Raw genomic sequence first — 21,670 nt, forward strand, 5'->3', positions numbered from 1 at the left:
TAATCAACCAAACATTCTTAACCGCGACTCAGGTCTTTAACTTTCACTAATTTGTGTGAGATGGGAAACTGGGGATATTAAATATGGTTTGTTATACTTCAATGAACATTTAGTTTACATAACTAAAATACTTCTTAAGTATTCGATAATTTAAAATTTGATTACATTATGATAAACTTCAATTTACTTAATAGCATATTGTGCAACAAGTTTGGTAAACGCCATTTGAGTCACGAGCTTATTTGGCATGAGCGGAACGCAGCGGAGCGAATGTTTAATAAACGAGTGACTTAAAAAGTTTCCAAACGTGTTGCTCACAATACTTTTTCTACGATCGTTAGTTTTGGCGCGCATTCTTACAAAAAAACACGAAGAAGGGAGTAAAAAAAACCTTAAAGTTTTAGTATTATACTGAAACTCCCACTTACTTTGGTAGTAGAAGCCAACAATGGCAAGGGAATCTATATAAGAAATGCAACTTTTATAAATTTTCCTTTTTTGGAATATAAAAGTCATTTTGAAAAGTAAAAAACTATTTTGAAACCTTGTATGCTGTGCTCAACAGCGTGAATAACGATTTATACAAAAACGCCATTATCAATTCCCGTTTTCGTTTGACGTTTTTAGATTGTATTGTATCAAAGACATCACTTCTCTCGCAGAACTTTCATTGACAATACAATATACAATCCAACAAATTGTTGGGTAAAATGCTAAAAGCTTAGACATTGTTAAGCGAAAAACTTGTAAATAACTTTGCAAAATTTTACGTTAAATTGTTAATTGGTAAGAAACTAGGTCTGGTCATGTAATTTTATATTGATGAAAATAATGTTACCTTGATAATCAAAATTGATACTACTTCTACCATCTACATAAAAAAATGGTGCTCTATTTATTGAAGCTAATTATAGCTGGTGTGGAAGCTGCTATTTTGGAATGGGGGTTACGAGTAAATGATAAGTGACTGACATCAAGCAATCTGAATGAGACTGCAATACATACGACATAGAAACTCGCGACCTGTTATTTGGTTATGTGGCTCTGAGTCATAAATCCGGAGAAAGATTGTGACAACAAATTCAGCGTTGGATAAACTGGTCGATCCATGGGATTCTTAAAATGCGTCGATATAACCACATGTCAAATGACTCGATTCTTGTACAGGCAGCCTCAGTTAAAGTCCAGGATTCCACCCCGTAGAGTAGCACTGGAAAGACATAGCACCCCAATAGCTGATCTTAGTAGGCAGTGATAGACCATGGCATTTAAGTAGTTTTGCCATTTTCAGAAATGCGGCTCTGGCCCTCTCTAATCTGCATTTGATCTCCAGAGAGTGATCCCACGTTTCACTTATTTTGGTTCCGAGATAAAACAAGTCTGAACTCGCTCTCTATACTGGTTATCTATAGAGAGTTGGCCAACATGGTTGTTGGTTTTTGACACAACCATATATTTTGTTTTCTTAAAGTTCAGAGAAAGCCCGTATCCGTCACTGACCTCGACCACCTGAACCATCATCTCTTGGAGAATTTCTAGGCTATTAGCAAACACTACCGTGTCATCTGTGTATCGTATGTTGTGTTGCACATTATCAAAGGCGATATGCTACCACTGGATAATAAAGATCCAGTGGATGCACATAGGATAGACAACCACTTGAACCATTTTTAAACATTTGTATCCCAAACGACTAATATTTTGAAATAATCCTTGTCGTAGATTGATCAAGTGATAACCCTGGCAAATATATGTATACCTGCATACCCGTTCCAAAAGCAAATAGACCCCGTGTACCTAAACTAAATTTAAAATCATTTAATCACGGAGTGGGTGGCAGCTTTCGTCGAGTTTATGCCAATTTAAAAATGAGGCCGTCCAAACGTAACACTTACTCCAAATAACAATTAATCAATGTCGGCGAAAAATTAAATCAAGAGCTTTTTCCGCCGCGAAGTTCGAATCCGATTGATAAATTAGGTTATGGCCCCGATAACATTCGCAACCCCGCCGTCCGCAACATTTGAATACAAATTCGACGGAAATTTTGTTTTCGGTGCAAACATTACGAAAATTACGAAAAATAAGCGCGAGCGGAGCGTGAATACGTTTATTGCGATGTCGGCCGATAAAAGAATTTAATCTGGTCAAACCAGCGGCAGCGATTTGACAACTGACGTCATTAACCCAAACATCAACGTTCCACTTACATTTTTCTATTTGTGTTATTCAAAAAGATAATAGTTATAGTTGGTTTATGCTTAGCAGTTGTGTTTGTTAGTTGTGTGCATAATTTAATTAAATGTTAAGTACTTGCTTTACGTTTTTATTTCAGTATCATAAGTGTATTATTTGAAATTGCTATTTTAATGCTGTTTTATAATTTTGAATGGATTACGTCGCTTTGTCAGTATTTAACAACTTTAGAAAAGATTAAAGATTAAAGATTAATGATGGTCAGCATCGAAAAGGAGCTACGAGTCGCTTTCTCCAACAACAGGCATTACGAAACAGAAAATGTACTGCTTTAACCTTCAGGAAAAAATAAATTACAAATCACGCAGATTAAATTCGCGAGACACCATGCATATTGGAGTGGGGGTGACTGGAAGGGAGTTTTGTTAACAGATGAAACTTAAGTGATGATCGTGCTGCAGTATGGTGCATGAAATAGATTTTATGGTTGTATTATATCTGTAAAGGAGCTATTTAGTGGTGGTTCGAGGTCTATGAATGCAGACTTTTATCTTGAAAATATTATTCAAGTTTGCGTAATGCACCATGTGTAGGGGATACATTCATTTTGACGCAAAGCTCCACGTTTAAAGAACTGGAGTGGAACTTGGAGTGGCCTCCAAATAGCACACTAAAAACAATTAGAGTGCAAGAGTCAGAGCGTGTTATTCTCTTCGAATTTGATAACAGTTCCCTAGTAGTAAAGTTTAGTAGCTTTCCATAATTTTAAAGTTCTTGTACTTCTGTTTATTTCACTTTATTTGTATTATACTAACTCTAACTTGCGCAGTATTATCATTGGGTGTTTATTGAAGTTTTAGAATGGCATTAGAACAACTATGCAGACCGACCACAAAAAATCTTAAACTTTTCAAATAACTTCCGAATATCGCAGGAACACTGGAGTCATACCTCGGTTTTGATTCAATAACTAGTAATTGAGCTGCGTTAATTTAGGGATCACCCAAATGTAATTGATTTAGTATCGGTTTATCAATACGGGGTTATGTTAGAGGGTTACCTGATGTAGAGCCAATTAGTAACATGCAGCTAAACGCTGCACAACGTTAATTCAAACATATTTATGTCAGCGTCAGTAAATAATTTAACGTCGCCATTTAAAAATAAACGACTGTAATGTCAAGAAATTTAGTTTGAGTATCTAGTATCTTTTTAATTTTTATGCATTATTTTATAATTCTAAAAGTTGGGCATGCCATTGCATCTATCTATCTTCACAGAGGATAACTAAATGTTTTAGGCGCAGGTTTTTTTGAATAATATCTTGATCTGTAAAGAATAGAAATTGAAAGTATAAAATATATATAGTTTTCTTTTATATACGGATGAAACTTGCGACCAAACCTATACAAAAATTTGTCAGCACAATGTAACATTTAGATTTATTTTTAAAAATATGGACAGGCGAAAGTATAAATAAAAATTGCGAAAAAGTGAAGATTATAATGAAATCTACAACAGTCTAAACATATGAATCCTGGCGAAAGTATTTGGAGCGAGATATAATTATCCCCAAAAATTTTATCACCCTCAGTTTAATCAATTTGATCAAATAAATTTCTTCTTTCAGTTCCATTAATAACAAAAAATATTTTTATGATAAATATAGTGCTAAACGCATTAACCAGGGCATGAGTAGGGTTAAGTTAATTTGTGATTTAACATTATGCTAATATTAACACTTACTTTATGAACAGTTAACTCAGAATCGACCGCTAACTAACGCTAACGCTAACGTTAATTTAACTCCTATATCTCTCTGACTTTTAATCGTAAAAATTATGTACCTCAATCAACTCATTCTGAAAAACAAAAACGAACAAAAATTGTCGACGATAAACCCAAAAATCATGCCGCATTTCATCTCGTCGGGCAGAGTCCGCAGCCGCAATGTGTGAATAGGGGGGATTCGGCGGAAACTTTGTTTCCCGAGCAAATAATATCGTAAACTGAAAAATAAGCAGGTCCTATAAAAATATTTGCACATCGACGACCCGTACGAAAAACTGTTTTATTAGTCGGGGAAATAAAAACCAGTACGATTTTGTACGGCGTTGTCGATTTTTCCCGCAATTACGAGTGCCGTTTCACTGGTACTTTGGTACGGTATATTACAAGAGATAATTTTGATCTAAGATTTTAACACTTATTCTTCTTATCGCGCTGTAAAGGTCCAAGTTGAAAGAAACCTTCCCCGCAGTAATAACAATAAATGTGAATGTTTTCCATCAGCAATCAGAGCTGTTTTCTTAACATTACTGAGAGGCTTAATAATATAGAAATACTACAAATAATGAATATAGCAATAGTAATAGAGACAGAAATTAAAATTATCAAATTATTTTAATCGGAAGACGATATGGGCCTTGGAAGTGATGTTTTGCCATTGACCCCTTCCAACTGTATGTTTGCCGTGTTACTGTGGATCTAGTCAGCCTTAATCAGCAAGAACTGTTGCATGACCAAAAACTTGAATTTGGACTGCTCAATGTGCTAAAAGCAAATTTGGATAAGTGAAATCTTATTGGTAGACAGATACATTTTCAGATAAAACATTATAATGGGAGAAATTAAAGGAAGATAATGGAAAAGCCAAGGCGGAAAGAAAGTTAAAGACGGAAATGAAGAAGAATAATACAGAAAAATAGTAGTGAAAGGAAAGGTTCTGAAGAGTAATTCCCGGTTTTACGCAAAGGGTGTTACCCAGACTACTAAGAAATACAATTGAATTTCTACGTATGCACGAAGAAGAGTGCTCGTGATATGATTTCGTCGATACTGTGGAGAAAATTGAATAACTTGTTAAAGCAAACGATGGAGGTTGCCTAAGTTCATAAAATGCATTTATTATCTTTAGCTAATAAATCCAAAATTAGCTTAAAACTATCAAGAAACAAATGTATAGCACAATTAGAACAAAAAATATATTTATTAAGAATTAATAATACAATATTCAATTTAAAGAATCCATGTACAGAAAAAGAGGCTTTTCCTAACAGATAATTTTTTAAGTCGATGTTCAACACTGATAGATTTTAATTTTTTGAAGAAATTATTCTCGGATAGATGATTCCCATATAGGTGAAAGTAAACATCTGAGTCGCGGTAAAGTTTGTATATTTGTTTCCAGATTTTCATTGATTTCAGGATTTTTAATTGGTAGAGTAATTAATTACATTCTAGAATTTTAGTTTTAGTTGATTTAGTTCGGTCAAATAAGATTTGATGCCCAGTTTCATGACTATGTTTTGCAAGGTTATGTTTCATAAATGACATATGATTTTTTTAAGTTGAAGATGGGATTTGTGTTCATGACTACCATTGCATTTTCTTTATTTGCTTTCAAAATTGTCAGAAAGTAGATGAACAAAGAGAGTTTGGAAGAATATAACCCCAAACTTTAGATTCTAGAGCTATGCGTTCAGGCTTCGGAATATTTGCTTTTGGAAGTTTGGATTTTTTAAGGATTTCTGCGATTCCAAATCGAATTGCGTTAGCTGTTTGTGATACCTTTAACACAGTGTCTGACAAAATTCGAGAATTCATAGAAATCTCTTAACAACTAAACAATCTTAAGCGCGTCTCAAGTCTTTGCATATCACCAGCATGGGAATCAGTCATCCGAGAGAATCTTCAGTTTCAGTTAAGCTTTGAAGAAGCCAACAAGATGATTGGCGAAACGTTACCAAGTTCTACGATCGACAACTAACAAAGGAGGTATCCAGAAGATTTGTAAATAGTATTGATAAATTTTGATGCCTTTACATAAATGAATTTCTAACCAGCCTGCCATACTTCATTGGTAATAGGTTGTTGTTTATTCCACGGGTAAGGTACACTTGCGTGTGACTAGAAAAGTAATGCTAATATGTGTTGATTAAATTAGAAGTTTAATAGTGCCCGTTGTAGCCCACTTTTGGGATTCTTTAATATATCTTTTAATATTCTTTAATATATCCTTTATAATAAATAATATCCACGTCTTTATCAACAATATTCTTCTGTAGTTTATGCTGAACTGTATCGTAGGTGGTGAAGATGCTTTTCCAAATATCGTATTTGTTTTATGTAATACTCATCCAAATCGTTGAAATGTTTGGAGGGTTTGAGAAGGGCAGTTACAGTTACAGAAGTTTACATCCCGTGCAACCTCCGTTGTTAGTTCGTGAAACGTGCCCACAACACAAAAGCAGTCTGAGGCAAACTTTTTATTTAAATTATAAATATTATTATAAAACTTCAAATTCTCGGCAACAAACAAACCCAGAAATTTTGAATAATCTTCCGTTTAGACTCATACTGAAGAGAAGACTTCCGATTGCCCGATAACTTCGGCAACGCTGTTTTCTGCAGTGATTTTCCAAGAAGCGTTCGATTCCTCTCACCACATAACCGTATACGGCATTTTATTTTAACGGGTAACCGTGCGATATAAACAAAACGATACATTTATATTTTTAAGCAAATGTCTAGGTAGCGGCGAATGATGTTGCACCTTCATTTATTCTGCTCCGGTTTGTTTTACGTCCGGGCGTTAAGCGCAATGGCCGCCGCGCCGCGAGGCGGAGAGAATGAAGTTTTCGACCCGGATTATGATTTACATAATAAGACCATTACGAGAAACGAATTGTTGCGGGTAAAAAGTAGGAAGAACAATTGCGCTGGTGTGGATGTGGAGTTTCGCGTGATCTATTTCGCAGAAAAATGTGTGCGGGAGGTGTTTGTTTTTATTAGACGACGGTCGTTGTCGGCTAATAACGGTACATATACGTAATCGTTTATTGCCAGCAACGGTGGTCGTAACGGTAATATACGACTAAAATTTTACACTGAATGTATTGCACCGCTCGCGTCGCAGTAACCCGACGCCATGAGTGAGAAGGATGTTTTTAACATCCCTAACAATATGAGGAAATGATAAATACACCGAAAAAAAGTAATTTCGTTTTCTATTTCACGTCACTTAGGCGATTTCAAATCAGCGAATAATGACGTTGTCAATGTTATCGCAGCTAACGACGTCACACCAATGATGCTTTGGTTATATTCAATTCACTCATCGTGAAATACCAAAATAAGAAATAACTGCAGTATTCAATATCACACTAACCAAACCCAACAAGCAGCCAAGAAGAAAATAAAAAAAAACACCCTTATCTCAATAATGACAGTTCTTTCATTCGAATGTCGTTCAGAGGTATTCAAGACGAAGTCCCAAATTCAAACTTACATTTTCAAAGATACAGTTCCAAAGATAATTTTTCACTTCAAACTTAAAACACTTTGTGAAATGACTTAACAATAGTTCTAAAAATATATACGATATATTTCCAAACTAAACCAAAATTTTATATTTTGTTTTTATTTTTGGTAAATATTTTCACTAAAGAACAACAAAATAATATATTATGAAACAAGCGCGGTAAACGGCAATGTTTAATAAACGAGTAACTTATAGTATATTATGCAACAAGTGCGGTAAACGGAATTTGACTCACGAGTTTATTTGACACGAGCGGAGCGAGTGTTTAATATGCGAGTGAGTTAAAAAATTTACCGTACATGTTGCATACTATACTTTTTCTACGACCGTTAATTTTTTGGTACATTTTCGCGAATACATTCACTGACATGAGTGGCAGAATTGACAAACGTCAAAATTCAAAGCATGGGAAATATCTCCGATTGCTCCCAAACCCGTGCGGTAAAATCCCGGAAATGTCCGAACTGGCTCGGATTCGTGGAAAACTAAACCGACGTGGAAAGCGACCGTTAGTTTTTGGGTACATTTTTGCAAAACAGCACGAATGCATTCACTGACATGACTGTCAGAATTGACAAATATCAAAATTCAAGCAGTGCGGTAAAATGGTCGAAAACATCCTATTGTTTCCAAACCCGTGCGGTAATATTCCGAAAATGTTCGAAGTGGCTCGGATCCGTGGGATAAGAAACTCACGTGGTAAAGTGACGTTTCCCGCACGCTAGATCTATATATAATTAGGTATTTTACAGAGGGGAGAAAAAAAACATACTTCTATCTAAATTACATAACATTACTAACTATGCAGTACACCGCATTTTAAAAAATTATTGCAGATTGAGCAACTGAAGATAAACATCTCGTAGTACACATCATTTCCTTGTTTATTAACACCGTACAAAACGTCACTAGAAATGACAAGCTTGTTCTTTCATGCTTAAAACTTCCACCTCTTTTTATTCTATAAAATCATTAAAAATATTTTTACACCATTGACGAGTGTTAAGAAGCAATTGCAGAACAAATTAACAATTGATATAGATGTGATTCTGCCATGCCTGAGAGTTTTAGGCCGGACAATACTGACCGCGTAAGACTGGCAAAAGAAAATTATGATACTAATTGAGGAGGTACGATCAAACTATTGCAAGAATATGACAAGTTTATAAGGAAATTTCTCAACTGAGATCTGATTAAGCGAAGTAAGTAAAATAAAACAAAAATTGACAACACGCTGTACTTGTGAAAGTAGGTACTCGGACATTCGTGGAAAATAAATGATTTGCAAAATTTTAACACCTCAGCGTTTTAGTAAATTTTATAATTGAAAACGAGATTTTTTTCGAAATGTGCACATAGAAAAGTACCTATCGTACATAAAATAAATCGCAGATGTTAGTCTAAATGACCTACCAGATAAGAAACTTGCAAGCTCAGGTTAGCTGTAAATGGATAAAGCTAAAGGGCAAGGAGGGCTCTTCTAGTTTTAGTGACGCAAAAAAACAGACAGGGTTCGTTTAAATATGGGCGGATTTGATGCCCTCGTGAACAAAAATAACCATATGAGAAGGCAAAGACGTATTGGAAATTTAAAAAGGAGGCTTTCTAATATATTAAACCCACATAATGCCCGTGCGTTTCTAAAGCAACGAACACAAGCAAAATAAAAGTGATGGATTAGGTTCTTGCTAAAAACGTACCAAGATAAATCGACAAGGTGCATTTTCAATGACGTACTTTCTTTTGATATTGCCTCCCAGGTTTTACATGTGATAAACTTCATACATAATGTAATGGCGCCCGCGTAATGTGTATTGTAGCTGGATGATTCGCAAGTTGCTTGAAAGGTCGACACGTTATTTACCTTTCAAGGGTTTTTTGTCGGATGAGGGTTCGATTTAAAAATGGCAGGCCACGATTACTTTTAACACTTCATTGATTTTTTTATAAAACTAGCTTGGATTCGTTGGCTTCTTTCTATTTCTCTGTGACTTGATTAGCATAAATGCTAGCTGCAAAATGGTTCTGCCTATGTGCACAGATTATGTGTACAGATTATATGTACAGATGGTTAATTAATTTCAGTAAATGAATAAAACTATTGGTCCTCCACTATCTACTGTTTGGCTACTTACGGATAGCACTACGATAACAAAATGAAGCGTTTGAAGAAACTATAGCACTTAACAGAAATGTATAAAATTAAACTATATATTAAGTATTCTTAACATATAACACTACGTAACAAATTTAAATTTTGTCTTGTTTATAGTGAGCTTTTTCTCTTTTTCAAAGTCTCATACACCAAATAGTGAACTTAGTCATATGATACTCTACAAAAACAAATATAACAAAAAAATAAATCAAGTTAGTCTTTTAATTGGAAAATTGCTTTATATTGCTACAAAAAAAATCTACATCAATTTTACACTTATAACATTTAGGCCTTAAGCTGAATATTCTGACGATTTTTTTTTGTATATTGGTCATAACCATCGCGGAGATTTCACACACAATCACCCATCTGCCTTGATAACGCTGTCTCATCCATCAAATATCTTCATGGAATCTTTGCCCCTGTTCCCCGCCCATTACTCTAACGTTGTCGCGAAAAAGATTTAGACGGGAAGAAATACATGCGTGCACAACCCATACATTTGAAACCTGGTAATAAATTTTCGGCAACTTCAACATAGTCGTCGCTCGGATCGTTGCCCAGAAATCACTTTGTGATGGCGCGAAATGTTCTGCGATCGTTGTTTTCATTTTTAACCAGATTATTTTCAACGTCTTTGGAAAATTACATTTTTTTGATCAGATGCTTCTTTATAGGTTAACAAAACAAAAGAAAAACTAAACTATAAGATCAATAGTTGCCACATATTACATTTGTTATCCATATTTTTGGCAGATCTGCTAACTCAAAAATAACATCTATAGGCGTTTCACAGTTTTGTATTCTGATTTGACTGCTTTACAAGAACAAAATATGTAATATCATCAACGTCATGACCCACTAAATATCCAATTATGAAACCCAGATAAACAAATCAATTCATTTAATATAAGTATGTAAATATATATATCAAAATAATTTATCATATTGTGAAATAATTGTGCAAAAGGAGGACCAAAATATCCCAAATACTGTCTATAAGAGATACGGGATATGACCGGACAAAAGGGAAGTTTCCTGGAAACGTCATAAATTTATCATCAGAGGAACTCGATGAATAAACACTAAGAAATAAACGACTTCAATAACATGTTCCCCAATAGGACGAACTCTTTGAGATAGTAAAAAATTAAAACAATAAAAAATAAAGAAATGCGGGTCACAGGTCAAATAATTGTTGTTGATTTAATTTTGCGCAGTAGCGGTAATTGACGGATAATTTGTCGACACTACTTATAAAATTAGTTGCTATGATACTATCTTGAGGTTTGAGTGGATAACCTTAATGAAACAACCTGTAGAATAATGTAAATAAATTGGTCCAACTGGTATAGCACCTGAAATATCAAACGAAATGACAAGATGGAGTCATTATAGCAGTTTCGGCCGATCGTTGTTTTTCTGACAAATTATGTTTATTTTTAATATATTAACACAACGTCAAATGTCATCAATTGTTATATATGTCACCTATACAAAATAAGAATATTTTGAACTTACGATCGAAACGTTAATAAATATTTAGAAGAATCACATTAATTGTTCTCTTCAATTTCTCTTGGGTATTCGGTCTCTCGGAAACAATTAATGTGATTCTTCTAAATATTTATCTGCCGACGTTTCGGAATTCAACAAACGAACGGATGATGCCACTTTAGTTTGGTTGTTGGTGGTTACGTTATCCTTCACCTTGATCATAGCTTGGAAGATTATACAGTCGTGGTTAGTTTTGGTTTGCGCTTTATCTATGATTATTGGGTAATAGATCGTCCATGTGCTGTTGGTGATCACGCCATCCTCGTTGGGAAACCCTATAGTATGACGCATTTGTGCCACTTCTACAGATTTCTTCTGTTTAGGACAATAGCGTTTTCATCCGGTTCTTAAGGATCTTGTTTTCTTCTCGGACTGTGCAGAGAGCCGGCGGTTTCCTTCAACCATTCCTTGTATGTTGTGCGCTGCAGCACCTTGGCCAAGCTACTTGTTTTGGTAGCAGCGGCTCTCACTGCCTTCTTGGGGTTGCATAAACCTTTAGTAACTTTATCAGCGTATTTAATCTGCTGACACAACTTTGTGAAGTTTTGAAGTTTTCTAGGAAGCTGGTGTAAAAGAGGAAAGAGGATTTTTATTAAGGAGAGATGGAGGTAAAATTTTAAAATTAAGATGTGACTCAATTTAAAGTAGAGTGATTTAAATAATAATTATTAAGATGAGCCTCAGACCAAACTTAGCTGAACTTCTTTAAGTTTTCTAATACTGTTAATAATCTTATAGCGAAGAAAATTTTTGAATTATATGATTCACAATATCAATTTAGTTAATTTTAGTTAGATACTTTTTTTTTGAAACTCGAAGTGTAACCAACCCCGTGTGTGTTATAATAATATTGAAGCTATGGTCTAGCAATAATTTTCTTTAATCACATACAACGCCGACGGTATTTCCTCAGCTGTCGAGATCGGGGGGTATCTGTCTTGGTGAATTGTGTTTCCTGCAGAAGACATTGCAAACCATTTAACTAAACTTAAATTGATAAACCCTATAAAGCCAAATGGTATTAGGATGTACTCGTCCTACTACATACTTCTCCCATTATCTCGGAAAATGCCTTTTCCGGGGTTCTCGACGTAAACAATAAGCAACGTCAAAATAACCGACTAACAGACGTAAATGAGATTAACGCGGGCCCTGCTTAAGAATTAATTGGGGATGCGGATGACAGTCTCGGACGGATTTTACAACGAACTGGGTATTTGATCGACGTTCGGCATATACATCTCGCACGAATGCTCCCAGCTGTTGTCAAACGCAGGAGTCTCGCTGGAAAACAGTATTTCTCGATGACAACAAACACGGCCACGGCACAAGTGTTAAAAATTCGTCTAAATCCAGGCGGATTTTTTAACATGTTAATGTTGCAAGTGGTTGTAACACATGGACTATACAACTTTCGCTTACATGGCGCCAAATAATTGAAATAGTTCTATTAAAATCCTTATGAAGGTTTGTATACACAAGGATGATTCGCCAAAACTAAATAACCCAACTTTGCCGTTAAATGTTTTAAAACATAAATGTTTGATGTTCGTGGAAACCGTTGCTTTTACCCAAAAAAGGCCTGATTTTTGAGAAACAACTCCCTACCGTTACAAAATTCCACTTCCTAGACTTAACGAAAACTTGTTCTTGCTTTAATGGGCTTGCAACAACACTTCTTTTACTCAAAATGGGCGTAATTTTTTAAAAACTATTCTGCGTTGGAAAATTCTTAAAATCTTTGGAAAAAATACTATAAACAAAAATGAAAAATAATCTTGGTAAAAAGGTTTGCAAGCGGGGCTTTTCGTTCATGTTAAAGAACGGTGGAAATACAAAACAAACATAACCCCAGATGGACATTTTTGTTTCAACAGCAACGAGTAATTTTTATATTAATAAAAAAAATGATGGAAAAGAAGGTTTTAGTATTCTAAAACCAGAAAATGATTAATATTTTGAGGGACTCTGTTACTCTGTGACTTTTTAACAAAATTGCGTTTTGGTTTTAAAACTAGGTTGTTAAATTATTATTACATATTGATCAGTTTTTGTGGCAGACAGAATAATTCTGTCGAGGGTTGTTTATATTATTTACTAATAGCTGAGACTATGGATATAAAAAATAAATTTGAGTTGTTTTACTTGTACATTATTAACTACTTTATCGAAAAATCTAAATATGATGCGTTCGTAGATTAAAAGAACACGTCAGTGTGACATTCGAATGGATTACTTTGTTTACTTTGACGTAGTTTTATTTGAACAATTCCAATTATATTATATTTATTTAAATTCCTGTATATTGGCTGACAAGATAGAAATATACTTTGTTAAAGTTTGCTAATATAAAATTTCTAACGCTGATTCCGCCAATCCGCATAAAAAGAATAGCAAACTTTTGTGAAGAGTGCACTGATAAAACAGTCACAAGCACAAAAATAACCTTATATATATATATATATATATATATATATATATATATATATATATATATATATATATATATATATATGATGACACTATATTCCGGGATATCATCCGTTCGCTCGTTGAACTCCGACTGGAATACTGCATCCGACTGGAATCCTGCAAATCCTGCATCCGACTGGAATCCTGCAGACGTTTCGCCAAAATCTCACTTGGCATCTTCAATGCTCGCGCTCCGAAAACACTTCGAACACTTTCTACTACTACAGCCGTCTGTTACACAAAGCACCAGCCACATCCAGTTCACAAACTGAAACCCAGGAATATTTGATATAAATAACATTATGTATGCTATAATTTGCCTGAATAGGCTGGGCATACTGTTTTACGTATTCCTCCATATCACTGTATGTTTAACCCAATAGAGCACTTGTGGAACCAAGTAAAATCAAACAGCAGAGCAGAAAATGTTAGTCATACTTTAAGTCCCAGTGTTATAAATTTGATAAAAAATCATATTAATAACATATTTGCTACTATAAACCACTTAAAAGCAAAATTACCAAGCTACTAGGCACAAAGGTTCACGCACAGTGCGTCATTTACTCTCAACATAATTGAATAATAAATAAATAAGAGCAGTTTGCTGAAAGTATTTCATAGACAAACTTTTTGTTGGTCATATTACACAGCGTAAGTAACTCCTTATTGTATAAAAATTTACGAGATATCGATAAATCTACCTAATGATTGACACTAAAAAATGAATTACTGCTTCGTGCAAACATAACCTGATCCACGGGAAATATTCCGTAATGAGCAACGTGCTTCGTATGAATATGAGATAACAGAAGCGAAGTCTTATAAAAATGGTTTCAAAATAATACGCAAACTCACTTTGCATCCGCCAACGCCGTACCTGTCTCGGGCTCCCAGATTATCTTCAAAAAAGGGAGCGTCTCTTACGTTTCTAACATTTTAGCGCCATATTTTACGTGATATTTTCATGCCGATAAGATTGACGTATACAAAATGAAAGGGAATTGAGTTTCCAATGACGAAGTTGATGTTTTGATGTCGACGAGTTTGGTTTTTTAAGAATCTTATTATGGACGCCACATTGAAGAAAAAATATTAGCAAGAAATTAGAAAAAAACTTCATTCTTCAAGGTGATCGAAATTGAAGTGTTTTACTATGAAAACCTCAAGTTACACCTTGTTTTATAGAACTTCTAATTTGAATTAATCACTACTGATTTTGAACTTAAATTCTGAGGCGTTTGTCTGTTTGTTTTTGGGTATAAACTTTTCGTTCTAAATAAAAATTTCTGTAGATTTTATTAGCAACATTTTCACAGGCACTACATATTTTGTTTTAATATTCAGTACTAAAAATTTGTAATAACGTATAATTTAAAATCAAAAAAAATATTTTTGTGGTCATGCTAATTTCACTCCCTGCGGCGGCCTTACTTGTTTGATTGTATAGCGATTTTTAAAATTTTTCGATTTGCAGCTGTCAATTTTGCGAGTTTTGACAATTTTAACTGACAATATATATGAATAATAAAAAACGAATTTGATAACCTTTTTGAAAATTAAAAGAGAAGTAGAAAAGCACCAACGATTTTCGAGGAAATAGTAGCCAAAACACTGGGAATCAATGTAATGACAGTGCAGAAAATTGTGTATGAAAAAAGTGTGAGCGAAGCAAGCTAAAGGCAAGATTTGAGGAATATGTGAAAATCCAAGTTCGGAATGCGATTTAGGGTTTATTAGATCAAAAATCAAAGTAAATCCTCCAGTTCTGAAAGAAATAAAAAAAAATACATAAACAGTTCCTTATTTTGCAACTGTGCAATATTGTTACTATTAACACATTTTGGCAGTGTCAGTGTTTTCTGATTTTTCGATCAATTTAGCAGCTGCAGACGGAGAAAGGTTGATGCGTGATTTGAACCAACTTTGTAAGTTTTGTTTGAAACAGCTTAAGGTTTCTGGCAGAACGGTTCTTTTTTTAAGTGATTGCATGAGTAGTGTATAAGTATAGGATAGGACACCCCCACTCCTCTCCCTTTTTGTGGGCGTGTCCTCCTTCCCCACGACTCTCTAGCTCCTCCCCCTTTACCCATAATCCCTTGAAACTGGCCCCCATTAGATAAGCAAGCACCAATGGGGGTTTAATCAATCCCTCTCCTCTAGTTTGCGATGGCGGCGAAGCCAATCAGAGCCTAGATATTTTCCCACCCGTAAGAAAAGCAATGGCGTCAATGAAACTTGATCATATTGTTCGCGTGACCATCTGCACCCTCTAGCGGTTCGAATGTAAACTAATGTCCCCTCTTGGAATAAGATTTTCTTTAATAAGGTAACCCCACCTAGTGAATATTGACCAAAACATTTATTTCAAAAACATATAGTTCTGCGAATGTTACCCTCGCGGGTACAAACTGTACTTTTACTATTGCGCACAAAGGGACAGGGAAAATAAAGACGAAAAGTGTTGGATTTATTTTTTCGGAACTGGAAGCTGGCTGGCACAACCAATAATATCTGCAAAACAAAAACTTGGTTAAAATTTTCATTAATAAAGAAACCATATACATTTTTTTAAATTTATTAAGCCATCTACCGTGCGTTAACTTCATACATATTTCCGCATTCTTCTGTTTTAAGGTATCGTGAAATATTTGACTATTTATCTGGGAAAAGTTCATATTTGGAAAATATTATGTGTATGTGGCCGTGGTAGGTTTCTTTGCTATTATAATTTTATTTTTATTTTTTAATATTTAAAAAATTAATTTATCTATCTTATTGATGATTTAGATTTTCTTTGCTATTTTATTATTTGTTTTTATTATTTAATATTTTCAAAATTAATTTATCTATCTTATTGATTATTTTAAGATATCGCAGTCAACTTTACTATTTCATCAATTTCTTTTATTTATTACTGCTTATCTGTATCTACTCTTTAATCTCCTATCAACCCATGAAGCAAACTCGAAAGGCATCTTAACTAAAAACTCATATACTTTAAAGTTGCTGCTACTACTACATGAAAGTGTGTTTCTATGGCAATCTCAACAACAATGAAATCTGGACGCTTATACTAAATTCTGTAATACTCTTCTCTGCTAACGCTCTAGGAGACGCTATTTGAACCCCGTACAAAGAAAAACTTCTACAGCCCAAATAACTTCTCTGAACCACACTTAGCGCATCAGCCTTTCACTGTCCTGCAGCCTTCAGATTAATATTCCGTACTAACTACGTATGCCATACACGAAACGATCTCTTTTCTAATTTTTTTCTATGCGCTACATTAACGAACAGTATCTGAAATTTTCTGCCTGTATATTTTGTTAGCCACCTTAAAAAAATTAAAAAAGGGTACGCGAACCTAGAGGATATTTTCCATATTTTTCAAAAGTGGTGACAACAATTAATGCAAGTATTATTTTTAATAATAATTCATCTTTCGCTATGACATGAAAACATCGATTTTTTTTAATTCTAACTTTTCTCTTTAGTCTATATCTGTTCTTTAACTAAGTCCCCACCTTTTTGAAAAACCAACCTCTAAAAATAGTTAATTTTCTCTAATATAAAGTTATACGATTTCCGCAATGTGTGTGAATATTTTTGCTAGAGCATTTAGTTACTCAGTACATGTCCTAATCAATATTTTAAAAATATAATTCTAATGATACGTGTTTACGATTTGAAGATATCTAAACTTTTCCCAGTTTTATAAATGAGAGCTCACTGCCAAACTATCAAACATCACAGTACAAACTACCGTACTACTCCCCCCTGGACAAAATCAGGTTAGTCAGTGTCATTAATTCTACCTGCGATAACGAATAGCGTATTGTTAAGTAACGTTTAATACGCAGAAAATTTAAGTAACAAGCAAGTCTAAGCAATCAGAGTTATTGAACGCCCATTTTGTGTATTATGTTCAAAACAGACACCCTCTGGGCCTACGAATTCAGCTACCACCTACTGCTTTCACTACTATTAACAAAAAAAAAAATAGGTGGCATTTCTGTAATACATGCAAAGTTTATGTGAAACTGAGTGGAAGACAGAGTAATGCAACAATATGTTCCTAAACATATTTCCATACCATTCCGTAAGCGCTTACCTCCAAGTTTTCTCATAGTCAGTCAAACCATCAAATGGGAAATTCCAATCCAACTTATGTAGTGGTGGAAATATATCAATCGCCTACGTTATCGATGGTACCCGACTGAAGCTTCTCCGTCTTCTTTACCCCACATGCCGACTTAAAAAGATACTGGTCTACGTCTCAATATTCCTGTTAAAAAAAAGAGAGGTTCTATATTGTCATAAATATGTTTTTTCAAAATTTTACCAGATTGGTTCATGATTCCTTATATATGCTGTGTTGGCAGCAATGTGGCGACGACTATGCTTAAACTTTCCATATCTCGTGTCCCCATGACTGGTCTGTTTCATATATGAAACGTCACCTCGCACCGCTTTGAACCTCCTTAAAAAAACGAGGCAAGTCTTGTACTTATCATATCAAGTAATATGAGAAACTTATATTTTATGCCAAAACTTATTTCATCACCTCCAAAGGGGAGTAGGGGTTCCTAAAGTATGGTAGGTACATCTCTTTCATTTTTTAATTTAATGGAAAAAAGTGACATAATTACTCGACGTAACTCGATCCGGATCGTTAACGCGACTCAAGATGGGGGTTTAGAGATGCTGTGGTAATTAAATTGATTCACTAATCACAGTACATACTGAAACCCCTTATTTCCAAAATAAAAAAAATTGTTAACTGCTAACACACACAAAAAAAATTCTCACCAATTATATTTGTGGGGTCGTTTTCAGAATTTGTCGAACGTAGACTCCCAAGAGGATAGGTCCGCAATTTCGAAAAATGTTCATGTCTCGCCGCTATGCATTTGTACACGAAGCAGGGCCGGATTAACAGCAATTATATTCTTGTGCTTTACTAGTTGCCATGGTCTGTTAAATGTTTTACTTAAAAAATTGTCTATTTTTGTACAAATAATATACCTTTTCTAAAATAATTCTGCCTTTATCAAATTGAACAAGGGCACGTCTTTTCGCTTTGAAAAGCGCGGCCCATGTATCTTCCAAAATGATCCAAATCGTTAACCTTTAGATGTTCGACGAATACAATGTTCATTCAACCAGGCCTTCCGCGATGGCAGTTGCGAAAATTTTTGATTCCTGTTATGCAAATCTAAACGGAGCAGGCTCGGATTGTCAGCAAATACACAACTCGCCGATTCAATTCTGAGATGTTGCTTCACGAGTTACCATGATCTGTCAAATATTTTAATTAAAAAAAAAATTCTATTATTTAGCAACAATATACATTTTGAAAAATAATTTCGTCTTTTTCAAGTTCAATAGGACACGTGTGTTCGTTTCGAAAGGTTTCGTAGTCTGTAGCTCTGTCGAATTCTCCAAAATTCGTTAAATTTTCAAAATTTGTCCAACGCAGACTTCCACTCACGCAGTTTCGAAAACTTTCAGGTCTCCCCGCCATGCATTTGTACACGAAGCAGGGTTGGACTATCAGCAAACAGCACATCCGTCATTTTTCTTCTCGGATTCTGCTTGACGAGTTACATCGATCTGTCAAATATTTAGCGTAAAACAAAATTATCTATTACTTTTACCAAAAATGAAGTACCTTTTTTCTTTAAAATAGTTCGTCCTTTTCAAGTTCCGAAGGTTTCGTAGTCTATATCGTCTGCGATTTGTCCAAAATCGTTGAACTTTCAGAGATTTTCAAAAATCGCCCCAACGCAGCCTTCCACACACACACGCAGCACGCAGTTTCGAAATCTTTCAGGTCTTCCCGCTATGCAATTGTACACGAAGCAGGATCGGATTGTCAGCAAACAGCACCCCCGTCATTTTTGTTCTCAGATTCTGCTTGACGAATTACATCGATCTGTCAAATATTTAATGTAAAACAATCTTATCTATTACTTTTACCCCAATATTAAGTACCTATTCAAAATAGTAGCACCTTTTCGAGCTCGAAAGGTTTCGTAGCCTATAGCCCTGCCGAAATGTCATTGCATTTGTACACGAAGCAGGGTCGGATTGTAAGCAAACAGCACAAGCGTCACTTTTCTTCTCGGTTTCTGCTTGACGAATTACATCTATCTGTCAAATATTTAATATAAAAAATATCAATTTTACCAAAAATACGTGCTCTTCTAAGATAAATTAGCTCTTTTCGAGTTTAAGAGGACACGTATCGTCAACTGTGGGATGTTTTGATCACCCTCTTTGATCACTCCCCTCATTTTATTTTTAATTTTTAATTAACATTTTTTTTTAATTAAGTATAGAAACCTCGTCAAACATATACATAATATTAGGTAAAAATGTTTCGCGGTTACTCATTAACGTCGCAATTCCGAAAGCTTCTTACCTATCTTTTTCCAGTCTTTTTTGTTTTATTTATCCGTATATGAAATACACAATTAACACAAAACATAAACTCGTTGGCGATATTGCATTAAGCAACAAACGTGGATAACAGAAACAAACCCTTAACACAAACGCTTCTTTAAACTTCGACTGACACGTGAAACAACCCGCATTCCTACGAAAGGCAGGTATACCAAACAGGTCAAATTTAAGCTACCCTCCAGTGTCGTCGTAGGTTCGGGTATAGTAAATAACGAATACAACAAAGCGGTAATTTTTAATAATTTAATTTGCATTTTATTAAACTTAAGGTGTTATGTAGAAAATGTGACATTTCTACAATTAATCAATATACTACGAGTACTTTTCCGCTTAATTACGTTAGATTCCATTCAAACTTTTCCGGTTTTCATAATATCTCGCGTTTATTTAGAAGCTAATGGCCTGTCGCCATTAACCAGACGTCTCCAAAGGCTGGTTTGTTATTATGTATATAAATCTTAACAAACACAAAAATAGAGATATATTGCCACCGAAAATCTGAATTTATGTTTAAAAATGTAACTTTCCTTATTTAAACTATTGCCTGCATTGGCGCCTATATTTTATAGTTTTTTTTTGTATCCTATTTTTTGTTTTGCTTGCAATTGTGTGTCCATTTTCGGGTACTGAATTTTTTTCTCAAATTATTAGAAATTACTCAAAACGGAGTTAAAAACAGACGAGGAGAAAAGGGAAGAACCCTTATTTCTCCGACACTGACCTCCGATTTTTATAAAAATTGACGCCTTGACACCCTGCCCGTGAATATTTTGCAAAGGATTTTTAAAATTTAACTTCCAAATAACGCATACTCTCGCCGAGTGTCACAGTTTTGGGCCCTATTTTGCTATGGTTAGACAGGTTTATTCTTGTACATTGTCGGGACAAAAGAAGCATCTCCTTCATCCAAATGGACTTTTTCATACCTAATACAACAGCTCCCGGGCATCATCTCGCCTTAAATGTTTCTATTGAATTAATTTTAGTTACAAAAAATTAGATGATCGTCAAAATTGGCATAAAAAGATAATCAATATTTAATTAAACAAGAATATGCACAAAAGAAAAGAGATAAACTCCGACACTGGAAACAAGGAAATATCGCTTAAACGGCAACTGATCTAGCGCGCGCCTTTTTTAAAAATAATAATAATTTTTCAAAAGAATTCTAGGCTAAGCTAAATACTTGGTGCAACAAAATATTGAAGGATCTTCATGATCCTACCTGTGAGCGAGTAGAAAATTATTTGCAAAGAGGATAAAGGTATATCTTAATATAAATCGTTTATAAATTATTTCACTATTGATAATATGTCCCCTTTTAAAATGGCGCATTATTTGATACGTACTTTTTTCTTGTCAGAGCTTGTCTAAAAAAAAAGCGGGATGGATGGAGGTACTCCGTCAGGTTTTTTCCTGTCGAAACAAGTATGTGAGGCGTTCGCTTTGGATCTGGGGAACGGGTGGGGGTTATACGTATATAAGCTATAAGAAATTTAAAT

Source organism: Cylas formicarius, unplaced genomic scaffold (genome assembly GCF_029955315.1).
Source record: "Cylas formicarius isolate icCylForm1 unplaced genomic scaffold, icCylForm1.1 PGA_scaffold_7__23_contigs__length_41026272, whole genome shotgun sequence".
NCBI lineage: Eukaryota > Metazoa > Arthropoda > Insecta > Coleoptera > Brentidae > Cylas > Cylas formicarius.